At 42.6% G+C, this 26991-nt stretch overlaps 1 protein-coding gene and 1 pseudogene across 4 annotated transcripts in view; one reads left to right on the top strand and one right to left on the bottom strand.

Moving 5' to 3' along the window:
- LOC100353264 (lactase/phlorizin hydrolase) overlaps positions 1-14301 on the bottom strand; it is a 96476-nt gene extending 82175 nt beyond the window's left edge. Inside the window, exons 1-2 of one of the 4 annotated variants that reach the window (XM_070071552.1) lie at positions 14178-14301; positions 11935-12096 (exon numbers count right to left, since the gene is read on the bottom strand). The gene's annotated coding sequence lies outside the window, so the exon portion shown is untranslated. Of the gene's footprint in view, positions 1-11934; positions 12097-12512; positions 12630-12664; positions 13358-13400; positions 13527-14177 lie in introns of those variants that run through there. The other 3 variants (XM_070071554.1, XM_070071555.1, XM_070071556.1) reach the window with 3 other exon arrangements.
- Positions 14302-14413: 112 nt separating this feature from the next.
- Positions 14414-17081, top strand: LOC100351576 (uncharacterized protein C6orf62 homolog pseudogene; annotated as a pseudogene).
- The last annotated feature ends 9910 nt before the right edge of the window (positions 17082-26991 follow it).

Raw genomic sequence — 26991 nt, 5'->3', positions numbered from 1 at the left:
CTGTCTAGATGAAACGAGTATGCGGCCTTTCTTTAATGCCTGCTAATGGTGGGATGCCTCAGCAGAGTTTGGGAGTCTCTCACCCAGCTCTGATGTCTACAGGACTACCCTGTTGTGCCAGTCAGACACATGTTCAACTATGCAGCATTCTTCTCTCTCTATAGCGTGTCCCCTGGCTTCAGTACTAACACTTTGACTTGCACTTGCCCATCATGAACTGGAGTAAAGATGAAAGCACATCTGGCTTGTCCTGTAAACCATCAGCTACAGAAGGGGCTTTAAAATGACTCTAATGTGCCTTGGACTTGGGTTTTCAGATTCACATATCAGCTTAGTCTTGCTTCTGTTCAGTAACTGATGTGATCAGTTTATTGGTTATTCAATCCACCTGATGTTCTTCAGTACAATTTGTAGAGTAGTTACTTTCATTTTGCAAATTGTTGATAGCACTGTTTCTATTACAAATGCAATCTCAGTTTGACTCTGAGAAGTTTATCCCTTGTGCTCTTAAGTTAGGAACACTACTGCTATTCAAATATTCTGCTATTCAAATATTTGAATAAAGTAGTTGATGTAATATTTCTCAAGTTCTGAATGAGAAAAGTTTTTTTTTCATTTTCAGAATATTTTTTAAAAATTACAATTTATCTGAAAGGTAGAGAAATAGATGATCTTCCATCTGCAGGCTCACCGCCCCCCCCCCCCCCAAATGCCCACACTAGCCAGGCTGGAACTCTATCAGGGTCTCCCATGTAGATGGAAGAACCCAAGTACTTGGTCATCATCTGCTGCCTCCCAGTTGCATTAGCAATAAGCTGGATTGAAAGCAGAATCAGAAGCAATCATTAAGGGATGCAGAAACGCTAAGCAGGCTTAAGTTCCTGGCAACAACGCCTGCCTTACTATCAGACTATCTGGTTACTAATCATAGTTTTGAGTTGAGTAAAAAGATTTAATATCTTAGATGGGGTTTTAAAATTCCACATTCCATCATTCCTTAATTTGAAATTTCCACAGAAAGATTTATTTATTTAAAACGTAAAGTGAAAAAAAAAATCTTTCATTCATTGGTTCAGTCTCTAAATGGCCCCACAGCCAGGGATGGGCCAGGCTGAGGCAAGAAGCCAGGAAATCCCACAGGGTCTCCTATGTGTGTAGCAGGAACTCAAGTACTTAAGCCTTCATCCACTGATTCCAGGCACATTAGCAGGGAGCTGGTTCAGAAGCAAAGTAGCTGAGCCTTAAACCCACACTCCTACGATAAGATGCAGATGACCCAAGCAACAGCTTAAATCACTGTGCTACAATACCTGTCCCTGATTTGATTTTTATTCAATTATTTTCCTTAATATATCATGTATTTACTTGTTGGGGAATTTTTCAACTTCCAACTACAAGGACAGTTAGGCTGCAATTCTGCATGATCTAGTTCAAGGATGAAATATTTTTTTGAAAATATAAGCAACTGTTGGTTAATTATTATGTTAAAACTGTCAATACTTAAAAATAAATGACTTATTTTGAGAATAGACGATTGTTTATAGCTCTTGTATCTTCCATTGAGGAATAGTATCTTGTTTTTTTCCCTTCATACTATTTGTTGAACTCCTTTACTCAGAGTAAACTATACGATCATTAAGTATAATGAAAATAGTTGGAAAAAAAAAAAAAAGAATGGGAATCCGAGAGGGAAGGAGAGGAAGGGCTGGCACATGGGTGAGAGGGAGGGTAGGGGGGGAAGTCCCACTATGTTCCTAATTTTGTATATACAAAATATATGAAAATTGTATAACAAATAAAATTTTAAAAATAAATTAATACCAAAGAAAAAAATTAAAAATAAAAGATAACCCACTATCTTAAGAAAAAATCTGGAATTAACTTTGGAAAGTTACCTCCAAAACCTTTAATTTTTTTTTTTTTTTTTTTTTTTGGACAGGCAGAGTGGACAGTGAGAGAGAGAGAGAGAGAGAGAAAGGTCTTCCTTTACTGTTGGTTCACCCTCCAATGGCTTCTGCAGCTAGTGCACTGGGCTGATCCGAAGCCAGCAGCCAGGTACTTATCCTGGTCTCCCATGGGGTGCAGGGGCCAAGGACTTGGGGCATCCTCCATTGCCCTCCTGGGCCACAGCAGAGAGCTGGACTGGAAGGGGGCAACCAGGACAGAATCCGGCGCTCCAACCGGGACTAGAACCCAGTGTGCTGGCACCACAGGCGGAGGATTACCCTATTGAGACGCAGTGCTGTCCCAAAACCTTTAATTTTCATATTCATTCTCTAATGACTCCTTAGCAAGGTGGGAAATATGGGCGCCGGTTCAAGTCCCACTGCTCTACTTCTGATCCAGCTCTCCGCTATGGCCTGGGAGGACAGTGAAAGATGGCTCAAGTCCTTGGGCCCCTGCACCACATGGGAGACTGGAAGAAGCTCTTTGCTACTGGCTTCGGATTGGCACAGCTCTGGTGCTGCGGCCAATTGGGGAATGAACCAGTGGATGGAAGAACGCTCTCTCTCTCTGCCTCTCTCTCTCTCTCTCTCTAACTCTGACATTCAAAGAAATAAATATATCTCTTCTTTAGATAAAAAAAAGAAAGGACCTAGGAGAATGAGGTTACTCAGAACAAGGAAGAAAGTATTTCTAAAAGAAATGATCAAGTGTGATAAATGCTACAGACAGGCTGAATACCTAGAATGACCACTTGAGAAGTAGAGAAAAGCTGTTAGGGCCTATAAGGGAGTGGATGAATGAACTAGAACTGCATCATTATCATGAGTTTAACCAAACAAAAGTTAACAAAATACCTGATTGAGACTTGTGGTCATGAATTTAAATAAAACAGGATATGTGGCCATATACTTTCCTTTGAGTATTTAGCTGCTCAAAGATAAATTTAACCAAGGGTTGGGTTCTGCCAAGTTAGGAAGACAAAGGAAAAAGTTGAAAGTGTGAGACAACAGGAATTACTGGGCTGTGTAAGGTGTGAACTAAGGATATCAGGAAGATAAAACCGAGGAAATACGTGGTCAGGATACTTGAAGGTTTACTGTATGACCAAAGGTGCATAACGCTGCTGGGGTGGGAAACAAAACATTCAGATAGCATCTCCAAAGCCACATTCCCTGATTTAACCTGATTTTGCATTCTGACTGTTTTAGTAGGGGAAATAAGTCACTCTCTGTTAATTCTCCCTTGTTTTACAACGAGTAATTCTGATCACGTTCTAGTAACATAAAACTAATATTAAAAAAAAAAAAAAAACCTTCATTAATGAACCTACAAAAATAAGGTATGAACTCCCTCCTTCATTAATATTATGGGCAAGTGCAGTTATATACAAACATAGTATGTGACTGGGTAAATAACTTTCTCAATGTTTATCTTTTTATTTGTAAGTTCCTCTACATAATCTATTTCTGATTCGATTTCCTTCAAGTACCAGTTAACAAGCTCACTCCTCTTTAATGCTGACTCACTCTCTTCTGCAACAAAAAGTACATGTATAGAGGATTATTTTCTGGCAAATTATTTTGCCAAAGCAAATTGAATTGCTAGACCTTGGGGTATGCATACACAATAAAAGCATGTACAGATTAGGTAATCATCAACCTGTCAGAAAGTATATCATTGAAATAAGGTTTCCAGTGTCATAACATAAGCCTGAAATAACTTGTCATATTATTTTTATTAAACACACCTTACTTTATCCAGAAGAGGAGGAAAACATAATAAAATAGAGATTATAAGAAGGAAGTTTCCTAAAGCTATTAATATCGGAAAGTATGAAGGTCTCTCCTTCTTCTTATGATTTACCATCTATGAGAGTGTTCACCAATAGCAAGCAAAAAGCATAAATCAGGAATGAGGCAATAGCAAACAAAACTTAACTAACTTTTCCTCTTTGGAAAGGGGAAGACTTTCTAGAGTCAAACAAGGAGTGAAATCTATAATCTTCCTCTTAAAATAAGAAATTATCACTATTTTAGCAAGTGTAGCCATATAAAGTTATTACTCTGCTTCTTGAAAATGTGAAAAGTGGGCCGGCGCCGCGGCTCACTAGGCTAATCCTCCGCCTAGCAGCGCCGGCACACTGGGTTCTAGTCCCGGTTGGGGCGCTGGATTCTGTCCCGGTTGCCCCTCTTCCAGGCCAGCTCTCTGCTGTGGCCAGGGAGTACAGTGGAGGATGGCCCAGGTGCTTGGGCCCTGCACCCCATGGGAGACCAGGAAAAGCACCTGGCTCCTGGCTCCTGCCATCGGATCAGCGCAGTGCGCCGGCCGCAGCGCGCCAGCTGCGGCGGCCATTGGAGGGTGAACCAACGGCAAAGGAAGACCTTTCTCTCTCTCTCTCACCGTCCACCCTGCCTCTCAAAAAATAAAAAAAAAATAAAAAAAATGTGAAAAGTATTCACATGAGGAGGGATTAAGATGGTAGAGTAGGGAGGGAGCTTACTACTTTAGTCTAGGAGAAGATAGGTTTTAAAAAGTGGAGAGAGTGCAGTCTCAGGGAAGAGTTAGGGAGAAAACAGCAGAAGAAACTCCATGCAAATTACAGGGACACAGTAGACCTCCGAGGAAGGTGTGGGAACACACAAATCAGGATCCCAGCAGCTGAGCTGTGGAAAGAGGTGAGATCAGACTGCAGCAGCCCAAGCCATTGGCAATAAAGCTGCAGGAAGAGCCTGGAAGGAAACCGGCTTGGAGCCCTGTGGAGGATAGTGTACCTGCCAAACTAGAGGAGGAAAACGAAAAGTGGGGCATGTTTCTCTCTCCCAGATCACCCTGCAATAGTGTTCTGTAAAAAGCTGATAGAGGCCCCATTTTGGACATGTATAATAGCTTCAACAGCTAGTGTCCACACCCAGCAACCAGCAGAGTAGGGACTCCTGAGCCAGTCAGGGAGAACCGACATGGGGCTTGATGCTCATGACTGTGGGAGGCTTGTGTGTCAGGACTGTGAAAACACTTAGAATGCGAGGCTTTGAAAACATTGAGGCTGTATGGGAAGGCTCAAGGTGTGGCAAGGACTTGGGGCAGTTACTGTGGGAGGCTCCACACACTTAGAGCTTCCTGGTTCTCTGGTGAGGGACATTGCTAGGGAATCTGCTTACACCAAGGACTGCACAGATCCTTTGTGTGGTCCTTGTGGAAGTGCAGATGAATATTTTACTCACTGGGGCTAGTGCCCAGGCATTCATCTCCTTTGAGGAAAGGAGTTCAGCTGAGTCTATGCCAACAGACAAGAACAAACCTACCCTCTGATAAAAAAAAAAAAATTTACCATGTACAACCTGGGTGTCACCTTAACACTCCTTTCACCCTAGAACACGGAACCCAGCTCCCTGGCCACACTCACCACATGCCTCTAGATATTCCCTGAAAGCAGACACTCCACTAATCCACACATAGTCCAAAGATAAAAATTGCCACAGCAAAAAACAAAAACAAACAAACAAAAAAAAATGAGTATCTCCACAAATGCCGAATAATAAATGCACCAATTCAAGAAACAAGAATAAAGAACACAACATGACGCCCGCAAAAGAATACAACACTTTAGTACTAGATTGTGAAGATGAAGAGTTTGAAGAAATGCAAGAAATGGAATTCAAAATATTGACCATAAGATTATATAGAAGTAATCAGAAGCAGATGTATGAACTATAGAAACCGTACATGACATGAAAGAAAATTTCTCCCACAAAACTGAGATTTTAAAGAGAAAACAAAATGAAATCTTGAAAATTAAGAATTCAACAAAACAAATAAAAAATGCAGTGGAAAGCTTAACAACAGAAGCAGTAAAGCAGAAAAAAGAATATCAACTTAGAAGACAAAGAACAGGAAAAAAAAAGAGAAGAGGAAACTAGAAAACTAAAAAACACAGTTGGGAATTTACAGTATACTATAAAACAACCTAACATATGGGTTCTAGGAGTTCCTGGAGGTGTGGAAAGTGAGAAAGGACTAGAAGGCCTTTTTAGTGAAATAATAACAGAAAACTTCTCTAATTTGGAGAAAGAAAGGGACATACAAGTTCAGGAAGCACATAGAACCCTTAATAGACATGACCAGAAAAGATCTTTACCACAACACATTGTAATCAAATTCACCACAGTAAAGCATAAAGAAAGGATTCTAAAATTTGCACAAGACAAATGCCAGATTACTTTGAAAGGATCTCCAATTAGACTCTCATTAGCGGACTTCTCATCAGAAACCCTAAAGGCTAAGAGAATGGCAAGATATATCTTAAGTCTTAACAGAAAAAACTGTCAACCCAGAATACTATACCCTGCAAAGCTCTCATTTACAAATGAAGGTGAAATAAAGACTTCCAAAACAAACAGAAATTGAACGAATTTATCACCACCCATACAGGCCTACAAAAGATACTTAAAGATGTGCTGCACATAGAAACACAGAAACATGGTCATCACTACAAAAGAAGGTAAAGGAAGAAAACAATTTGGGACATGCTCAATCGGACTTGCCCCAAATGGTGGAGTTAGAATCATGCCAGGGGATCCCAATACAATCCCATCAAGGTGGCATGTACCAATGCCATCTCACTAGTCAAAGTAATCAGTTTCACTTCACAATTGATCACACTGATAGGTCTAAGAGTCAAAGGGATCACACAAACAAGACTAGTAGTGCCTGCTAATACTAGCTGAGAGAATCAAAAAGGGAGAGAACGATCCATCATGGGAAGCGGGATACACAGTAGACTCATAGAATGGCAGATGTCCTAAATAGCACTCTGGCCTCAGAATCAGCCCTTAAGGCAGTCGGATATGGATGAAGAGCCCATGAGAGTATTTTAGGCATGGAAAGCCAAGGCACTCTGGAAAAAAAAAAAAAAACACCTAAATGGAAGATCTCAGTGAGTGAGATCCCAGTGGAAGGAATAGGGCCATCAAAGAAGGAGGTACCTTTCTCTGAAGGGAGGAGAGAACTTCCACTTTGACTATGACCCTGTCAGAATAAGATCAAAGTTGGCAAACTCAAAAGGCTTCCATAGCCTTGGAAACTCATGACTAGAGCCTAGGGAGAATACTGACACCATAAACAAGAGTGTCAAATTGTTAAGTTAACAACAGGAGTCACTGTGTACTTACTCCTCATGTGGGATCTGTCCTTAGTGTGTTGTCCAATGTGAAGTAATGCTATAACTAGTACTGAAACAGTATTTTACACTTTGTGTTTCTGTGTGGGTGCAAACTGATGAAATCTTTACTTAATATATACTGAATTGATCTTCTCTATATAAAGGTAATTGAAAATGAATCTTGATGTGAATGGAATGGGAGAGGGAGCGGGAGATGGGAGGGGTGTGAGTGGCAGGGAAATTATGGGGGGGGAGAACCACTGTAATCAATTAACTGTACTTTGAAAATTTATATTTACTAAATAAAAAATAAAAAAAGGAAACAGAAACATGGTCATCACTACAAAAGAAGGTAAAGGAAGAAAACATCTCAGTAAAAGTTCAAAGGAAATCCAAAGTAAAAAAAAAAAAAAAAAGGAATATTTTTGGAAAATGGCAGGGCAAAGTTGTTACTTATCAATAGTCATCTTGATTATAAATGGTCTCAACGCTCCATTTAAAAGTACAGACTGGCTCAATGGATTAAAAAACAAAACCCATCTATTTGCTGCCTACAAGAAATACATGTCACCAACAAAGATGCATGAAGACTGAAAGTGAAAGTATGAAAAAAGATATCCCATGCCAACAGAAACCAAGAAAAGAGATGGTGTAGGCATTCTGATATCAGACAAAATAGACTTTAACACAAAAACTGTTAAGAGAGACAAAGAAGGGCACTATGTAATGATTAAATGATCAATTTAACAGGAAGATGTCACTATTTTAAATGTATATGCACCTGATCACAGGACACCTGATTATTTAAAAGAAATGTTAAGGGATCTAAAGGGAGGCATAGACTCCAATACAATAGTAATGGGGGACTTCAATACTCCACTTTCAGCAATAGAAAGATAAACCAGACAGAAAATCAGCAAGGAAACAGCAAATTTAATTGACACTATAAACCAAAAAGACCCAACAGATACCTACAGAACTTTTCATCCTACACGTAAAGAATTTACAATCTTCTCACCAGTACATGGAACTTTCCCTAGGACTGACCACATACTAGGCCATAAAGCAAGTCTCAGCAAATTCAAAAAAAAAATTGAAATCATACCATGCATCTTCTCATACCACAATGGAGTGAAGCTGGAAATCAGTAACTCAGGGATCTCCAGAATATAAGCAAACATATGGAGACTGAACAACATGCTTCTGAATGAACAGTGGGTCATTTAAGAAACCAAAAGAGAGATCAAAAAAATTATGGAAACAAATGAAGATGACAACACAACATATCACAACCTATGGGATACAGCAAAAGCAGTGTTAAGAGGATAGTTTACAGCAATTAGTGCCTATATCAAGAAATTGGAAAGGCATCATAGAAATGAGCTCTCAATGCATCTCAAGGATCTACAAAAACAACAGCAAACCAAACTCAAAACTACTAGGAGAAAAGAAGTAATTAAAATTAAAGAAATCAACAAAATTGAATTAAAAAAATACAAAAGATCAGCAAAATGAAGAGTTAGAGTTTTGAAAAAATAAACAAAATTGACTCACTGCTGGTCCAACTAACCAAAAAGGGAGAGAGAACACCTGAATCAATACAATTAGAGATGAAATAGGAAATGTAACAACAGACCCACAGAAATAAAAAGAATCATCAGAAATTACTACAAAGAACTGTATGCCAACAAACTCATAAACCTAGAAGAAATGGATAGATTCCTAAACACTGCTGCTCCACTTCGGATCCAGCACCCTGCTAATGTGCTTGGCAAAGTAGCAGAAGATGGCAAAGTGTTTGGGTCGCTACACTCACAGGGATCCTCAGATGAAGCTCCAGGCTCCTGGCTTCTGGCTTCAGCCTGGTCCAACCCAGGCATTGTGGCCACTTGGGGAGTGAACCAACAGACAGAAAATCTCTCTCCAATGCTTTCAAATAAATAAATAAATCTTATAAGAGGTAGGCCTTTCTAAAAATAAATGGACAAAGATTATGAACATAAACGTAGATAGCAAAAAGCTTACATTTATGTTAAAATGCTGAATTTCCTCAGAAAATTTATGAGGATACAATATATGTGCATTTATTTTCACTAATGAGAATCTGCTACACACTTAATGACTAATTTTTATTTTATTTAAAAAATTTTTATTTATAAGAGTGGGAATAAGAGAGGGAGGAGATGTACAATTCGGCACACATTCCCACCGACTTACACCTAAGGGTAAAGCTAAAAACTTACCATGGGACTCCAAATCCCATTAAGTTTGCAGGTACTAATACCATCTTACTAGATAAAGTAACATTTTAAGTGCATAACTGATCATAAAGATAGGAATAAGTGTTAAAGGGATCACATAAATAAGACCAAGTGTCTGCTAATAACAACAGATAGAATTAAAAAGGAAAGAATGTTCCAACATGGGAAGCAGGCCACACAGCAGACTCATAGAATGACAAATGCCCTAAACAGCACTCTTGCCTCAGAATCAGCCCTTAAGGCTTTCAGATCTGACTAAAAGCCCATGAGAGCATTACAGGCATGGAAAGCCAAGACACTGTGGTAAAAAAAAAAAAAAAAAAAAAAAAAAGGCCTACATGAAAGATCTCTGTGAGTGAGATCCCAGTGGAAAGAAGGGCCATCAAAGAAGGAAGTATCTTTCTCTGAAGGGAGCAGAGAACTTCCACTTTGCTTATGGCCCCTGTTTAAATACTGATGGAGTTTGTGGACTCAAAAGGCTTCCATAGCCTTGGCATTTCATGACAAGAGCTTTGGGTGATCACTGACATCATAAATAAGAGTGTCAATTGTTAAATCAACAATAGGAGTCACTGTGTACTTGCTCCCCATGTAGGACCTCTGTCCTTAATGAGTTGTAGTATGAGAATTAATGGTAAAACTAGTCTTCAAACTGTACTTTATACTTTGTGTGTCTATGTGGGTGAAAACTGTTCAAATCTTTACTTACAGAGTTGATCTTCTATATATAAAGATAATTAAAAATGAATCTTAGTGAAGAATGATATAGGAGGTGGGACAGGAGTGGGGGTGGGAGAGTGAGTATGGGGGGAAGAACCACTATAATCCAAAATCTGTACCTATGAAATTTATATTGATTAAATAAAATCTTTCTAAAAAGTTTAATTTTTTGAGGCACAGAGATAGATACACAGATTGAGCTCTCATCCACTGGTTCATTCCCCAGATGTCTGTATTGGCTAGGAATGGGTTGGGCCAAAGGTAGGAACACAATCCAGGTCTCCTATGTGGGTAGCACCAGCCCAATTACTTGACAGCTGCCTCCTAAAATCTGCATTAGCAGTAAGCTGTACTCATGAGCTTGAGGTGGGTATCACACCCAGGCACTCCCATATGGGTTGCAGGCATCTGAACTGCTAGGCCAGATGCCTGCCCCTCGATGACTTTTTAAAATATGAACAAAAGAAAAACACAAGAGAATTCCACAACACAAATATCAGATTCACAAAACTCATTCATGAAACAACACAAACTCAAAAAAGTAGAAATGTTAGAATGGTTTTTAGGAATCCCTTTTTACTAGGATCCAGTGTTTCTCTGCAGGTACAATATATTCTTCCAGATATTTTATGCACCTTCACTTTAGAATGCCCTATCCCCAAAATCTCTTGCCTATCAAAACTGTACATATCCATCAGTATTAGGGTTCAATGTCAGCACTTCCACAACCTCCCCCCCCCTTTTAGGGATAAAGCCTGATCTCTGTACTCTTTGCTTGTGATGTTCTATCAAGGGATTTTCCTTGCATTTTTCGGTAGCTTAATGAAATACATATCTTGTCCCCACCACATTATCAGCAATGCAAAGCAAGGGCTCTCCTATTCATCTTTCATCCACACAAGTGCCTATTAAATGTCAGGTAAATCAAATAATAATAGATAAGCTTGTGTGAAAGTACTTTGTCAACAGAAAAGCACCAAACACTAAAGAATTTGAAAACTTAAACAAATAGGGACATTTTTAAGCCAAAGATTTCATCTATAAGACAAAAAAATGCTGACTGAAATCAGAATAGCAGTCACTTCTAGGGGAGAGGACTAAGCCTGGCTGAGGAACCAAGGAACTTTCTGGGATGGTGGAAACATTTTCTATCTTGTGCTGAATGGTCCCAAGAGATATTCATATATGTAATATATAAGTATGCACATAAATATGCATTTTACATATACCTATATGTATATTATATATACAATAAATGTTGCCAACATGTACACATTCCTCTACGTAAATTATATTTAAATTATACTACAAAATACTAAACCTAATATCTAAAATAAGATAAAAGCAGGGGGCTTTGGTTGAAGAACAGCTACAGAACTTCAATGCCATTCCATAATGCACCTTTTCCCTCCACTCCTCCATCACCCACTGACATATGCCTGTAGCATGCAGGGCTCAACGAATAGTTTAAAAACTACATTATGCAAACCTAGGAGGGTTCCCTTTAAGCCCAAGGACAGCATTCTTATCTATATCCCCAGTCCAGAACTTCAGTACAAAAAGGGGTCTCAAAACGCTTTTCCTGAATGAATGGTTTTGAGTGGTAATTCATCTGTATAAATGCTCTGACATGAATCTCATTACTACTAATATAGCTACTATACTCAATAGACACTTGATAGCAACATTGTTAAACAGAAAGTCCCAGAATCATGCATACTATGAGCACTCATCAGTTGTAAATGCATCTGCAGTAAATTCTAGTGTTTCCCATATTGAAGATAAAAACATGCTACAAAGCAACAAATCAATTCCTCTTCTCACTTATCATGTCCAAGTGACTGATACCTCATCACAGCAGTGCATCCGGGCCTTGGCTTCACAGACACGGGTCACACTCTCAAGCCGTCTCACTGTAATCCTCCCTGAAGACTTGGTTGGTCCAGAGGCATCCCTCAGGCAGAGGCATCTCTACTGTTCCACAATGGAGTCCTCTGATTCTTCGGAAATCTGTTTCAGAACATCATCAAGTCAGAGAAACACTTCCGCTTGAACAGCCCCGCGGTAAGAAATGTACAGGTCTTTCAGGTGGCAACAATCTGGGAAATTAAGCTCCTTGAAACTTTCCAGTCAGTGACAGTGAATTACTAATCCTAGGCAGTTGAAGGAAAGTAACACCGGGGGGGGGGGGGGGGGTCGTGAATTTCATGTACTGAATTTAGGAACATGAAGAGCACAGGCTTACTAGTCAGGCAAATGACCATTTCTAAACGATGCTTAGATAAGCTGAGAGGCAATGGTACAGGATGTGATGCCTTTTACACCTCCGCTATCACACTTCATGAAACAAATGAATGCTCAGGCTGTATTAGCTCCATTAACTCACACGGCGTTTGCAGGCAAAAGGTCGGCATATACATGCTTACCAGCTGTTTCTCTAAACCTTGCATCCAAAACGCCTCATTTTCCATAGCAAGGAACTCAGCATATTAAGGAAGCACAGCGAGGTCACAGAGGGACCACAATACAGTCATGGGGAACAGATGTGCCTAAGCTTCTCCAACACACAGATAATCACCTGAAGGCATGGGGTTAACACAGCCAAGGGTCACTGCCCAAGTCAGCTCAGACAAGAGGGGACAAACCTCCATTAGAGTCAAACAAAATTTTTTTTCATATTCTACTTTAGAAAAAAATGCGAAAAAGCAATACAAGCACATTACAGACACTTGTTTTTAAAAATAAGCGGCCGGGTGAGTATTCAAATTCTACACAGATTGAAGCCGACGAACTCCCTCAGCTACCTAGCTAGTCATTCACGAAGGCTCAGAATCCAGCGTTTTCCTGAGAGAAACATTCAGGAACATTTCGCAGACTATTGATTGGGGCACATGAAGCAGCTGGAACATTCTTAGTAAGTGACGGCTGAAATAAAACAATGTCCTAAGCCTAGACTGGGCATTCCCACTCTTTCCTCATAAAAAACGGCCCGTGGCTCCTCACAGATAAGATACAGGAATCAGTCCCATTAAAAGAGGAAAAGCCTCTTTCTCAACCTTACTAAAGAAACAAAAGGCTTTTTAGAATTAAAAAAAAAAAAAAATTGAAAGGCAACGGCTTCCTCAGCCGCCGGTGCGGGGACGAGGCTGTGGCGCCGCGGACGCTCGGGCTTCCCCGCCTCAGGGCTCCGGCGCCTCCGCCCCCGAGAGCCCCGCCGCGGCCGGGGAAGGAGACGAGCGAGCGCGCGGGCGCCCGAGCCGAAACTGCCTTATTCCCGGCGCCGAGCGCGGCCCCGCCTGCCCGCGGGCGCCCACCTTCGCGTCTCCCTCCTCGCTTCCCTTCGCCGCCGCCCGCGCCGAGCCGCACTGTGGGTCCCAGCGGCCGCTGCGCCTCAGCGCGCGCTGTGGCGGGCACGGAGGGGCGCCGTGGCGGCTGGCGTTCCCTGCACGCCGCACCCGCTGCGCCGCCGCTATGCCCGCGGGCTGCAGGGGCTGCAGCTGGAGGCCGCAGCGCCCGGCCCGCCGCCCTCGGGAGACGCTATCCGCTCGACAGGCGCGCCCCTCCGGAGTCCCAGAACTTAGTTGTTGTGGGGAATGGGGAGGGGGGTGGGTGCGCGGGCTTTCCTGAACACGCAATCGCTGTGACCGGGTTTCTTTCTTCCCTTCCCACGGCTCCTGGCATTTACCCCCTCCCGCCCCCTCTACCCGGGCGGGGGTTGTTTCCAGGATGAATTGAGGGCGAACCCGAGCAGCCCTGTGGCTCCGGTGGTGCGATGGAGCCCGGCCGCCAGAGGCGAGGGTGAGGCGGTCCCGGGCGCCCCCCTGCCCCGGCCATTCTCCCGGGAGGGTGGACCGCACTCCCCAGAACCTTGAACGGGGCGCACTCGAAGGCAAAGCTCCCGGGGAATGTGGGGCTCATCGCAGGGCTGCGGTGTTAAATCCCGGGCGTTAATCAGGCCTCAGCACCGCCGGAAGACTTGCACAACGCCCTATCACCTAGCCCCGTTCCTTCTGCCCTCACGGTTCGCCTGGGCAGCAGCGCTGGCAGTCGCCTGGGGGAGCAAACCGGAGTGGCGGGAAGTTGGTCCTAACCTCGCTGTGGTCCCTCGTGGCTCCTTTGGGCAACAGCTGTCCACACCCGATATACCTCCAGTTCATGGCAAGGAAAACCCTGGAAACCCTCGCCCCTTCCTTCGCTACCGATTTTGCCCTTTCCTCGTGCCTCCCCATCAAATGCAAGAATAACAAGCAGTGCCAATACATAGCAATAGTGACGTCTGCAGGAACTAACAATTAGCCATGGATCCGGCTGGATAATATCCAACGGGATGCTCAGTGTCGTCATCAACCCTTTTTTCAGTTTGTGGTTTTGTCTTGTATCTGGAAAGCAAGGATCACATTTGCCACGCCCGGATCCTTTTCTTGATCCCTGTTTTTAAAATAAAAGGGAGAGGGGCCGGCACCGTGGCTCACTAGGCTAATCCTCCGCCTTGCGGCGCCGGCACACCGGGTTCTAGTCCCGGTCGGGGCGCCGGATTCTGTCCCGGTTGCCCCTCTTCCAGGCGCCAGCTCTCTGCTGTGGCCAGGGAGTGCAGTGGGGGATGGCCCAAGTCCTTGGGCCCTGCACCCCATGGGAGACCAGGAGAAGTACCTGGTTCCTGGCTTCGGATCAGCGCGGTGCACCACGGCCAGCTGCAGCGGCCATTGGAGGGTGAACCAACTGCAAAGGAAGACCTTTCTCTCTGTCTCTCTCACTGTCCACTCTGCCTTCAAAAAAAAAAAAAAAAAAAAAAAAAAAAAAAAAAAAAAAAAGGATTGGGCTGCAGTCAGCTGTGCTTAATTGTCGCTCCCCCTCTTCGTGGAGGAGCAACACAGGACCCTGCGCTGTTCTTTCGTCTGCTCGGCCCTCCCCGGGTTTGCTGCTGGTTCTTCCCGGGTTGGCTACTATCCCTTCCACCTCCGTGGAAGGGCAGTTCCCCCTGGCCACATTCCCCACTTCCGCAGGGGAGCGGCACACCGCCGGCCGGCTCTTCTCGGGGGCTGCACAGGTGTTCCCCTTAGATGTTCCCCTTAGATGTTCCCGGTGCATGCCGTCTCTCTCCTCCTTTATAGTCCTCCTCCGCCAATCCCAACTCGGCTGCCCACACGCCGAGTATGCTGCTCTCCTCCAATCAGGAGCAAGTCCTACAGTTTATTAGTTGAACTGGAGGCAGCTGTGCGGAAGCTGTTTACTTCTCTCCCAGCGCCATATTGTGGGAGAGCAGATGCACAGAATAAGTCCCAATTCCAGTAACTCAGTCCAGTCCGGACCGCTCCCCACACTTAATTACACACCAATCCTAGTAACAGACTTTTTGTCTCCCCCAAAGCCTTTGTTTTGGCAGTTGAGCCAAATGTGCTTTCCAGAAAGTTAGTTCAACTATTTTCTTGCTTTCCTTCCTCCCCACCTGATGGCAAACATCATTATGAACGTGATTGGACAGCAGCTTGTTTCTTGACCCTGTAAGGTGGCAGTTTCCTAATATTGCCAGAGGATGCAGTTGTGGGGTTACAGTTGTGATTTTAGCTGTTACATTAGCAGGAAAAAAATGACTTATTTGTTGTTCTCGAGTGTTAAGAAAAAGTGCCCACAGTTTAGTCATGATTTCCAAAGGCTTTTTTAAAAATATATTTTATTTATTTATTCATTTATTTATTTTAGAGGCAGAGTTACAGTGAGGAAGGGGGGACAGAAAAGTCTTCTACCTGCTGGTTTGATCCCCAAATGGCTGCAATGGCCAGAGCTGAGCCAGCCCGAAGCCAGGAACCAGAAATTTCTTCTGGGTCCCCCACATGGATGCAGGGTCCCAAGCACTTGGGCCATCTCCTTCCACTGGGGAAACCCAGGGCATAAGCAGAGAGCTGGGTCAGAAGAGGAGCATCTGGAATCGGAACCGGTGTCCATATGGAATGCTGGTGCCACAGGTGGAGGCTTAGCCTGCTAAGCCACAGGCCCCTCCAGAGTCTTTAATACCACCTGTTTTTCAAAATAGGAGACTCAAAGTCCTGGACAAAATAAGCCCTGAACAGACTACATGCTCAGCTTAGAAAGAAAGAAGAATCGGTCTGGTGCTGTGGCATAGCGGGTTAAGCCCACACCTGCATCTCCTGAATCTCATATTGGTGCGGGTTTGAGTCCTGGCTGCTTCACTTCCTATCCAGCTCCTTGCTAATGGCCTTGGAAAGCAGAAGAGGATGGTCCAACTCCTTGGACCCCAGCACCTGTGTAGAAGACCAGCCTGACCCAGCCCCAGCCATTAGGGCCATTTAGGGAGTGAACCATCAGATGGAAAATGGCTCGCTCACTTGCTCTAACTCGGCTTTTCAAATAAATAAATAAATCTCACCTCAAAATATGTAGTTGACCAGTTGACTTCAAGATGTATTTTGGCTTTGTATTCAAGGAGAAGTAGAATAAAAACAGCACTTTTCAAGGTATCAAGTTATATCAGTCATGGCAAATAATTATGAAGAAAACACCCTAAAAGGTATGAGAGGTTCTAGCTGTTCTCAGAAAGTTCCATCGAGGTTTTAGAGAAGGTTTTGGTACAGCTCCATGCTCCTCGATACCAGTCTATCAGAAGGGATGTAATTGGCTGTATTCAGAAGATGGATTTCATTCTTTGGCTTCCGAATGATATGGAAAAAATTGTCTCCTGTCTCCTAATGGGAAGGAATCTGATAAGCCTTTTAGGCGTGTTCAAGCCAATTTTGAGTTCATCATGGTGTCTAGGAGAAAACTCTTTGTGCGTAAACTGAGCCACAAGGACAAGACTGGAATTGTCAGTGATCCTAACAAGTCAGCATTTGTCTTCATTGACAGCACTTGCAGACTCCAAAAAACAAAGCTACTATCTTCAAGTTACACAGCATCTACCTCTACCCGCCCCAGGAACAGCCCATCACTGGGCAGTGTGCTCCAGAGAGGATCACCTCCATTCTTACATGGCAGAATAGAGACTGATCAGTAAAATGGAGATCAGAGAATGCAGCAGCAGTTTTCTTACCACTTTTTTCTTCCAATATTTATTTTTATTTTTTATTTTTTATTTTTGACAGGCAGAGTGGACAGTGAGAGAGAGAGACAGAGAGAAAGGTCCTCCTTTGCCGTTGGTTCACCCTCCAATGGCCGCCGCGGCCGGCGTGCTGCAGCCGGCGCACCGCGCTGATCCGATGGCAGGAGCCAGGAGCCAGGTGCTTTTCCTGGTCTCCCATGGGGTGCAGGGCCCAAGCACCTGGGCCATCCTCCACTGCACTCCCTGGCCACAGCAGAGAGCTGGCCTGGAACATGGAGTCACGCACAGAGCACTCTGTGTTTTGAAATTTGTTCCTCCTAGATTTGTTTTTATTCATTTGTATCTCAGAACAAATTACATGTGTTCTGCATGGATTGTGTGTAAGGTGCTTTGTATATTTGCTGCACTGTGTTAGCATCTTACTAAAAATGTGAATTGAAAGAACCATTGTACATGTAAATGGTTAAATACATCTGAAAGCACAAGGTGATAGTCACTGCTGATGGTCTTCCTGTTTGTCCTGGTTTTTGCCTCTGACGTCTGCCTTCAGTATTAGTGGATAAGAAGCCAATGTAACAGGTATAAATAACGTTTAAAAAAACTTAATAGCTCTGCTATAATCACTGTTGTTCCAGAACACTATCAGATTCATTCTAATGACCATAAGTGATTGTTACTAGCCATATTTGTTTCCTGGTATCCATGTATTTTTTCCCCCAGATCTTTCCCCCAAAGTTGCTGTTATAAAGTATTCTGCTGAGTACCCATTAAAGCGTATCTGGAGTCTGAAGTAGCTGAAGTAGCTCTACAACAGAAATACTTTCACGGCTGCAGAGACTGATAGGTAGAGGATTTTGCTTTCTGGTGTTTTGATTTTAAAGAGAAGAGATTTGAATTACAAAGGGAAAAATTCTAGTTGATTGTGCAGAAATACTGGTTTCTATGCCAATGAAAAGAAAAATTTGTGAGGGTTTCTGGAGTAGAAAAAGTTGTAAATGTTAGGATCTTAAATTGTAAAAAAAACTATTGAATGTCGAAATTCTAAAAAAACGGAACTCACTTTGTGCAATGAACGTAAGTAAAATACTATATATGGGTTTTTTTCTTTTAAATGAAAAAAAGCTCTGCTTTATCCCTTTGTAGTCAAATAATTGCTTACCGGTTCCCAATTGTTCTTAGCTCCTGGTTGGAATATGAAAAAATGAAAACCTAAATAAAACACACAAATAAAATTAAAAACTTAGGCAGATTTAAAACTTAGATTGAAAAAGAAAATATGGGCTATTTCCATATAACCTATTTGTTTTAATTCCACTTCAGTATACCCACTCTGCTTTACACCAGTACAAAAGGGCAGTTACCTTGGGTTTTAACTGTCTTGTTTATTTTATTTTATTTTTTTGATAGGCAGAGTGGACAGTGAGAGAGAGAGACAGAGAGAAAGGTCCTCCTTTTGCTGTTGGTTCACCCTCCAATGGCCGCCACGGCTGGCGCGCTACGGCTGGCGCGCTGCGGCCGGCCCACCGCGCTGATCCGAAGCCAGGAGCCAGGTGCTTCTCCTGGTCTCCCATGGTGTGCAGGGTCCAAGCACTTGGGCCATCCTCCACTGCACTCCCAGGCCACAGCAGAGAACTGGCCTGGAAGAGGGGCAACCAGGACAGAATCCGGCGCCCCGACCGGGACTAGAACCCGGTGTGCCGGCGCCGCAAGGCGGAGGATTAGCCTAGTGAGCCGCGGCGCCGGCTGGGTTTTAACTGTCTTGTAAAGAGAAGAGACCTCCTGTTACCATCAGGGGAATAGACAGGATCAATCGAGTCCTCAATTCTTGAATGTATGTCCACTGTACACCTGGGAATGGCAAAACTGTAACCTAATTTCAAATAAGAAAATGGCTTTTGATTAGTCATAACATCTACTCCAAACTATCCCAGGAAATAGATGATTAATTGCTAAAAACAAGCTCTAATATTCCACTGAAAACAATGTTAATAAATACCAAGTTTCTTTGAAAAGCTTGCTATGGGGCTGGTACTGTGGCATAGCTGGTAAAGCCACCGCCTACAGTGCTGGCATCCCATATGGATGCTGGTTCAAGTCCTGGGTGCTCCACAAACCATCCAGGTCTTTGCTGTGGCCTGGGAAAGCACAAGAACATGGTCCATGTCCTTGGGTCCCTGTGCCCATGTTGAAGAAGCTCCTGGCTCCTGGCTTTGTTTTGGCACAGCTCTGCCCATTGTGGCCATCTGGGGAATGAACCAGTGGATGGAAGATTCTCTCTCTGCCTCTGCCTCTCTGTAACTCTGACTTTAAAATAAATAAATAATCTGAGAGAGAGAGGGAGGGGGAGAGAGAGAGAGAGAGAGAGAGAGAGAGAGAAGCTTGATAAGTTTGATTTCCCCCATAAAACTTTAATAATAATAATAGCACTAACATTTATAGGAATCTCATTATATGTCTGACAAAGTTGCCATAAGCATTTGCAGAATTATTAGCTCATGCAATCTTCACAAAAACCTTATTAGGTAGGTGATAGTATCCACCTTTTTCAGATGAGCAAATTGAGGCCCAGGGAAGTTAATGTGTCCAAGGTCACAGTGAGTAGTACAACCAAGTGTTCAATAGTCTAGTTTCAGAGTCTGTTCTCTTAGCTACCACATTCAGAAAATAATCACAGAATTGTTAACATAAAAAAACTACCAAAAACAATTAAGTTATTCTCAAATCGTTCAAAAATACATATTGATAAAGCAAATGAGCAAGTGGTTAACATGTGAGCAAGGTCAATGGGGAATGGGTGTTCTATATACTAGTATTTTTCTTGCGACTCTAACTGTGAAATTATTTCCAATTAGAGTTTTCAAAAGGTATTCCCTCAAATTTTTACAAGTGTGTAACTTGAACTTATATGCTCTCAAAACTAATTAGTCCTTCAGAGAGAGATATATAAAATTCAGAGAACGCCCAGTTTTCTGTGGTCAAATGGTCATTTGTGAAGGGAAAAAACAAACCCAAACAGAAGCCGAGCTCTACAGGCACACAACAGATGGCAGCTTTTATTTGGATGTCTGAAGTTCCCACAGTAAGCTAGAGTTGTGCACTGTGCTGAATGGAACATAGAACACCTCCATGCTTAGAAATCAAATGCAGCCTTTAATCTCAGTATTAGCACTGACACGTGGGCATTTGGTAGTTCTGTGCACATTTGAGCTGTGCAGTGTTGGTAAATATTAAGTAATTTCAATGAACTAATGTCAGAATTCAAATAAATCTGAAAATTTTCACTCAGTCTTAAACTATCACATGGGGGGAGGGAGTAATGCACATTCAACAACTTAATGGGAAGAAATGGGAAAACAGATGCCTCACGATTTTACAAAAAAAAAAAAAGTCCTTGGCATCAGAGCTTTCTTCAAGGTGACTGAAGTATGGACAGTAGTTGACTAATTTGTTTCTTTTCTTTAGGGAATTAAAAAGCAGTGTGTACCTGTCCTTGCCCAATCCTGTGTCACCCTAAGGGCTAAGACAGGTCAGCACACATACATGTATCAGGAGTTGAGCTGTGTATCTTCCAAGACCGAGAAGAGATCAAATCAGGACATGATGGGGGCCAACAAATTTATGTCCTGTTTCAATGATTTTGATCTGTCATAGGGTCCACTGATTAAGTTTACTGCTGCCAAAATGGGTGTTCCTGGCATTTAGAGTAGCCTGACCACAAAAGAAAGAATTGTGACAGTGTTAAAAGAACATCTGGACTGGCTGATAAATGTAACAATATGCTCCATTGCACTCATAATTGGCTAAGTGCAAACCAAAATAATGAGGTTATTTTTCATCTATTGGATCATTAAAAAATATTTTGGGAGTGAATCAATGGATAGAGGCACTCTCTTGCTCTCTCACTTCTCTCTGTAGTTCTCTTTTTTTAAAAAAAAAAATTGTATTTATTTATTTGAAGGAGTTACACAGAAAGAGAAGGAGAGGCAGGGAGGTCTTCCATCCACTGGTTCACTCCCCAGTTGGCTGCAATGGCCAGAGCTGTGCCCATTAGAAGCCAGGAGCCAGGAGCTTCTCTGGGGCTCCCACATGGATGCAGGGGCCCATGGACTTGGGCCATCCTCTACTGCTTTCCCAGGCCATAGCAAAGAGCTGGATCAGAAGTGAAGCAGCTGGGACTAGAACTGGCATCCATATGGGATGCTGGCATTCCAGGCGGTGGCTCTACCCACTACGCCACAGCGCTGGCCTCTGCCAAAATTTAGTGCTGGTTACAATCCATGTTTAATTATTTTCAGTTAAATAGTCTGCAGATATTTGGTTATTTTTGAAAAGATATAATAAGCACTTAGCTCTGCTAAACCCAGAAATACATTTCAGTGACATAGTAAAGTTTCCCTCTGCCCACCAGTAAATGGTTATGCCAGTCAGACATTATGGGTCTAAACTTGGAGCAATCTCTTAATAGATATAACTTTTAAAACATTTCCTGTTATGGTATAACATGCAGTATATGTAATGAGCATATATTAAGTGAACAACTTAATGACCATTTTTTTGAAGATTTATTTATTTGAAAGGCAGAGGTAAAGAGAGGCAGAGGCAGAGGCAGAGAGAGAGGTCTTCCATTTGCTGGTTCACTTCCCAAATGGCTGCAATGGGGCCAATTGGAAGCCAGGAGCCTGGAGCTTCTTCAGGGCCTCCCAAGTGGATGCAGAGGCTCAAGGACTTGAGCCATCTTCTGTTGCTTTCTCAGGCTCATTAGCAGGGAGCTGGATTGGAAGTGGAGCAGCTGGTACTTGAATGGATGCCCATATGGGATGCTGGCACCATAGGCAAAGGCTTAACCTATTACACTACAGTGCTAGCCCAACTTAATGACTTTTTATGTGTAGGTATACCTGTATGTCTGTTATCCAGATCACAACATGTAACATTTCAGCACCCCCGAAAATATGCACTTTCCAGGTCAAAATAACACCTTCTCCTTCAATCAAGGTAGCCCCTAGGCTAACTTCTTTGACCATAGATTAATTTTAGCTCAACACGATTTTTTAAAAATTTTTTAAATTTATTTCAAAGGCAGAGTTAGAGAGAGGCGGAGGGAGAGAGAAGTCTTCTATCTGCTGGTTCACTCCCCAAACGGCTGCAATGGCCAGAGCTGAGCTGATCCAAAACCAGGAGCCAGAAGCCTCATCCAGGTTTCCTACATGGGTGCAGGGGCCCATGGACCTGAGCCATCTTCCACTGCTTTCCCAGGCCATAGCAGAAAGCTGGATCAGAAGTGGAGCAGCCGGGGCTGGAACTGGCGCCCATATAGGATGCTGGCACTGCAGGGGGCGGCCCTACCAGCTACCCCACAGCGCCGGCTCCAACACATGACTTTTATAATTAGCATGCCTATAGTAAAGATAAGTCCAAAACTGAAAATAGAACATATTTGCCTTTTTATACCTTGGAAGAACTTCAGAAAATTGTTGTGGAGATGTTGAACTTAACAGAAAGGTGGTACATAAAGGAAGGGTTTTATATTTTATTTCCTAAAATTATATATACAATGGCCAAAATAGGCACCATATATTTCTGCCCATGTCTTCTTATCATCATGATATTTTGTACCCTAATTTAGATGTCTCCTTTTAGAAAACATGCGGTATTATCTAACTAGTATTTTTCATTGCTATTTATTATGTGAAAAGTGTGTGCACTCACACTTTCCATTTGATGGGAAAGTCAGTTTTCAAAATTGGTAGAAAATAGTATTTATGGGACTACATTTTATTTGAAGTTTCAGTTTTCAAAGAAAGTAATTTGCAATCAATAGATCCTGGCCTTATTCCTTAAGAATCTTTGAAATACTTTATAGGTGATGATGAGCAGTCTACACAGATGGCTGCAAGATGAGAAGATCAGAAAGTAACATAAGCATCTTCACACAGTTTTATTACTATAAAAATGGATACCAAAAGTTTTGCCTATATATTTTTTGAAGATTTTATTTATTTAATTGAGAGGTAGAGTTACACACAGAGAGAGGGAGAGAAAGAAGTCTTCCATCCTCTGATTCACTCCCCAAATGGCTGCAACAGCCAGAGCTGGGCCGATCCAAAGCCAGGATCCAGGAGCCAGGATCTTCTTCCTGGTCTCCCATGTGGGTGCAGGGCTAAGGACCTGGGCCATCCTCCACTACCCTCCCAGGCCACAGCAGAGAGCTGGACTGGAAGAGGACTAGAACCAGTGCCCATATGGGATGCTGGCACTGTAGGCAGATGATTAACCAATTGAGCCATGGCGCCAGCCCCTCTTCTTCCTTTTTAAAGGTTTATTTAATTGAAAAAGTTATAGAGAATGAGGGAGAGACAGAGATAGAGAAATCTTTCATTTGATGGTTCACTCCATAGATGGGTGTAATGGTTAGGCTGGGCCAGGCCAGTGCCAGGAGATTCTTCCAGGTCTCCCATGTGGGTGGCAAGGGTCCAAAAACTTGGGCTATCTTCGGCTGCTTTTCTCAGACCATTGGTAAGTAGCTGGATCAGAAGTGGAACAGCCAGGACTCCAACTGGTGCCCATATGGTGTGCTAGTGTTTTGAGTGGTGGCTTTACCCACATGCCAAAACATCAGCCCCTCAACTATTACCTTTGAAAAAAGTACACACAGGGCCCATGTTGTGGCATAGCACGTTAAGCCACCTTCTGGGACACCAGTATGGGAGCTAGTTCATGTCCTGGCTACTCCACTTCTGATCCAACTTGTTTCTGATAACCTGAGAAATCATTGGAGGAAAGGCCAAGTGCTTGGGTCTCTGCTACCCAAGTGGGAGACCTGGATGAAACTCCTTGCTCCAGCCTGGTCCAACCTTGGCCATTGTGACTATCTGGGGAGTGAACCTGTAGATGGAAGATCTTTCTGTTTCTCTCTCTGTCTAATTCTGAATTTCAAATAAATAAATAAATCTTATTTTTTTTAAAGTACATATGGTAAAAAATTCAGATCAGTATATAAGGCTGTAATATGAAGCTGCCTGCTTGGATCTTACTGTTCATATTATTCTCCAGAGGAAACCTTTATTAATAGCTTACGTAATTTTCAGAAAAATTTTATGCATATATAAGCAAATATATAATCTTTATTTTTAAATAAGTAGAATCATATTATATTTACTATCCTGCATTTTGCTATTTTACTTACAGTCTTGAATATCTTCTCTGTCAACACATAGCTACCTCATCTTAGAAGTGACCACAAAACACTCTACTTGATGACCATCATACCCCAATTTATTATCCATGCTCTGATTGCAGTCAGTGGTTATTACAAATTGTTTCTGTTTTTCTAATAAAAGCAATACTACAGTGAACGTCCTTGAGGGGAGGTAATTCTCACTGTGAAAGTATACGTATAGCGTATGTTTGTTTAATTGCCACGTTAAAGAATGTTTGGATTATGAAAGATGAAACATGCTGTCAAAGCTTTCTGCTCTTAATATAAAATGTAAGCCAAAGCTATAGCTCTAAAGGTTATATGAGTCTGAACCTCCACCAGCAGGGTGTGAGAATGTGGTCTCCCCACACCCTGGCCAACACGGTCTAACCATGCTTTCTCGTCTCTGTCAACACCGTGCTTGAAACCTTTATTATGCATTTGATATAGATTGTGTTTATCACTGATGAAGCTGAGCATCTTTTCATGTACCTGGTCTTTTTCACTTATTTTTGGTTTTTATTTTTTTGCCAGGCAGAGTTAGACAGTTAGGGAGTTATAGAAAATAAGAGAGAGACAGAGAGAAAGGTCTTCCTTCCATTCGTTTATTCCCGCAATGGCCGCTACGGCCAGCGCTGAGCCGATCAGAAGCCAGGAGTCCGATGCTTCCTTCAGGTCTCCCATGCGGGTGCAGGGACCCAAGCACTTGGACCATCTTCCACTGCTCTCCCGGGGCACAGCAGAGAGCTGAACTGGAAGAGGAGCAACCGGGACTAGAACCCAGCACCCCAACCGGGACTAGAACCTGGGGTGCCGGCACCGCAGGCAGAGGATTAGCCAAGTGAGACGTGATGCCGGCCTTTCACTTATTTCGTAAGTTTTCTTATTGATTTTTTTAGGATCCTATGTACACATTAAAAAATTAGCTCTTTGCTAGCAGATGTTGTAAATATTTTCTCCTTTTGATTTTTGATAAATATACTGATGATAACTTTTATGCTGTAATATTTATATGCTCAAAGTTATTATTTTTCTTTATGGCCATTAGATCTTGAGTCTTGCCTATAAATACATTACCCATTTCAAAATTAATTTTTGGTAACCCATTATTCTCATGGTTTTCTTTTTGCATGTTTCAATCTGATATCCAAGGAAGGTATCTGGCTCCATCTCATACCCATGGCTAACATCCTCAGGAGCTAACCTGTTGTCCCACCACCAGTTTTGGAATCATTCATCTTTCCCCCTGATTTGGAATGCCCCCTTTGTCTCATCTCTGTTCCTTTATGTAATTGGATCTATGCTACACTCTGTTTTCCTTTATTACTCTTCATATTTGTTCTCTGCTGCCAAACTATTTTAATAACTAGTTTAAAATGTTTTAATATCCACCCCAACTTTATCCTGGCTCCTCTTAAGACATGTTTTCATTTGTGAAACTTCGCTTTATCTTCTTGGTGTCCCCCACTCCAAGTTATACTGATTTAGAAATTAGATGTAATTGACTGCTTAAGATACTAAGTCTTGGGGCTGCCACTGGGGCACAGCGGGTTAAAGCCCTGGCCTGAGACGCCAGCATCCCATATAGGTGCCGGTTCTAGTCCAAGCTGCTCCACTTCCCATCCAGATCTCTACTATGGCCTGGGAAAGCAGCAGAAGATGGCCCAAGTCCTTGGACCCCTGCACCCAAGTGGGAGACGCAGAAGAAGCTCCTGGCTCCTGATCAGCTCAGCTCTGACCATTGCGGTCATGTAGGGAGTGAACCAGCAGATGGACAAACTCTCTCTCTCTCTCTCTAGCTCTCTCTGTATCTCTGTCTTTCAAATAAATAAAGTAAATCTTTAAAAAAAAGATACTGCCGGCGCCGCGGCTCACTAGGCTAATCTTCCACCTTGCGGCACCAGCACACCGGGTTCTAGTCCCGGTTGGGGCGCCGGATTCTGTCCCGGTTGCCCCTCTTCCAGGCAAGCTCTCTGCTGTGGCCAGGGAGTGCAGTGGGGGATGGCCCAAGTGCTTGGGCCCTGCACCCCATGGGAGACCAGGAGAAGCACCTGGCTCCTGGCTTCGGATCAGCACGGTGCACCGGCCGCAGCGCACCAGCCGCAGCGGCCATTGGAGGGTGAACCAACGGCAAAGGAAGACCTTTCTCTGTCTCTCTCTCTCTCTGTCCACTCTGCCTGTCAAAAAATAAATAAATAAATTAATTAATTAAATAAAATAAAAAAATACTAAGTCTTTATACCCAGGATATATCTTTTTTTATTTTAAGCCTTTCATTTTTTATTTGTCATAAAACTGCTTATATTAAAAAGTCAGACATATTACAAGAATATAGAATGATTATTATCTTTAGAAAATAAACAGTAAAAAAATTTGTAACTTTATTTTGACCTTTTATCTTAAAGGCATTTGCTATTTATACTAACGGGATATATCTTTAAGGTAAGGCTTATTACCACTCCCAGCCTCAACTGACAAACATTTCCTATCTATTGATCTAGAAAAAAAAATACTTATGCTTATGTACCACAAGTTTGTGACTGCCAAGTTGGGAATCAGTAGTGGATTTTTTTTAAGATTAATTTATTTTATTTGAAAGGCAGAGACACAGAGATCTCCCATTCACTGTGCACTCCCTAAATGGCTAACAGTG

This window comes from Oryctolagus cuniculus, chromosome 3, assembly GCF_964237555.1.
Source record: "Oryctolagus cuniculus chromosome 3, mOryCun1.1, whole genome shotgun sequence".
NCBI classification, from domain to species: Eukaryota; Metazoa; Chordata; class Mammalia; order Lagomorpha; family Leporidae; genus Oryctolagus; species Oryctolagus cuniculus.
The sequence above is the reverse complement of the archived record's forward strand: the minus strand, read 5'-3'. Positions and strand labels throughout refer to the sequence as shown.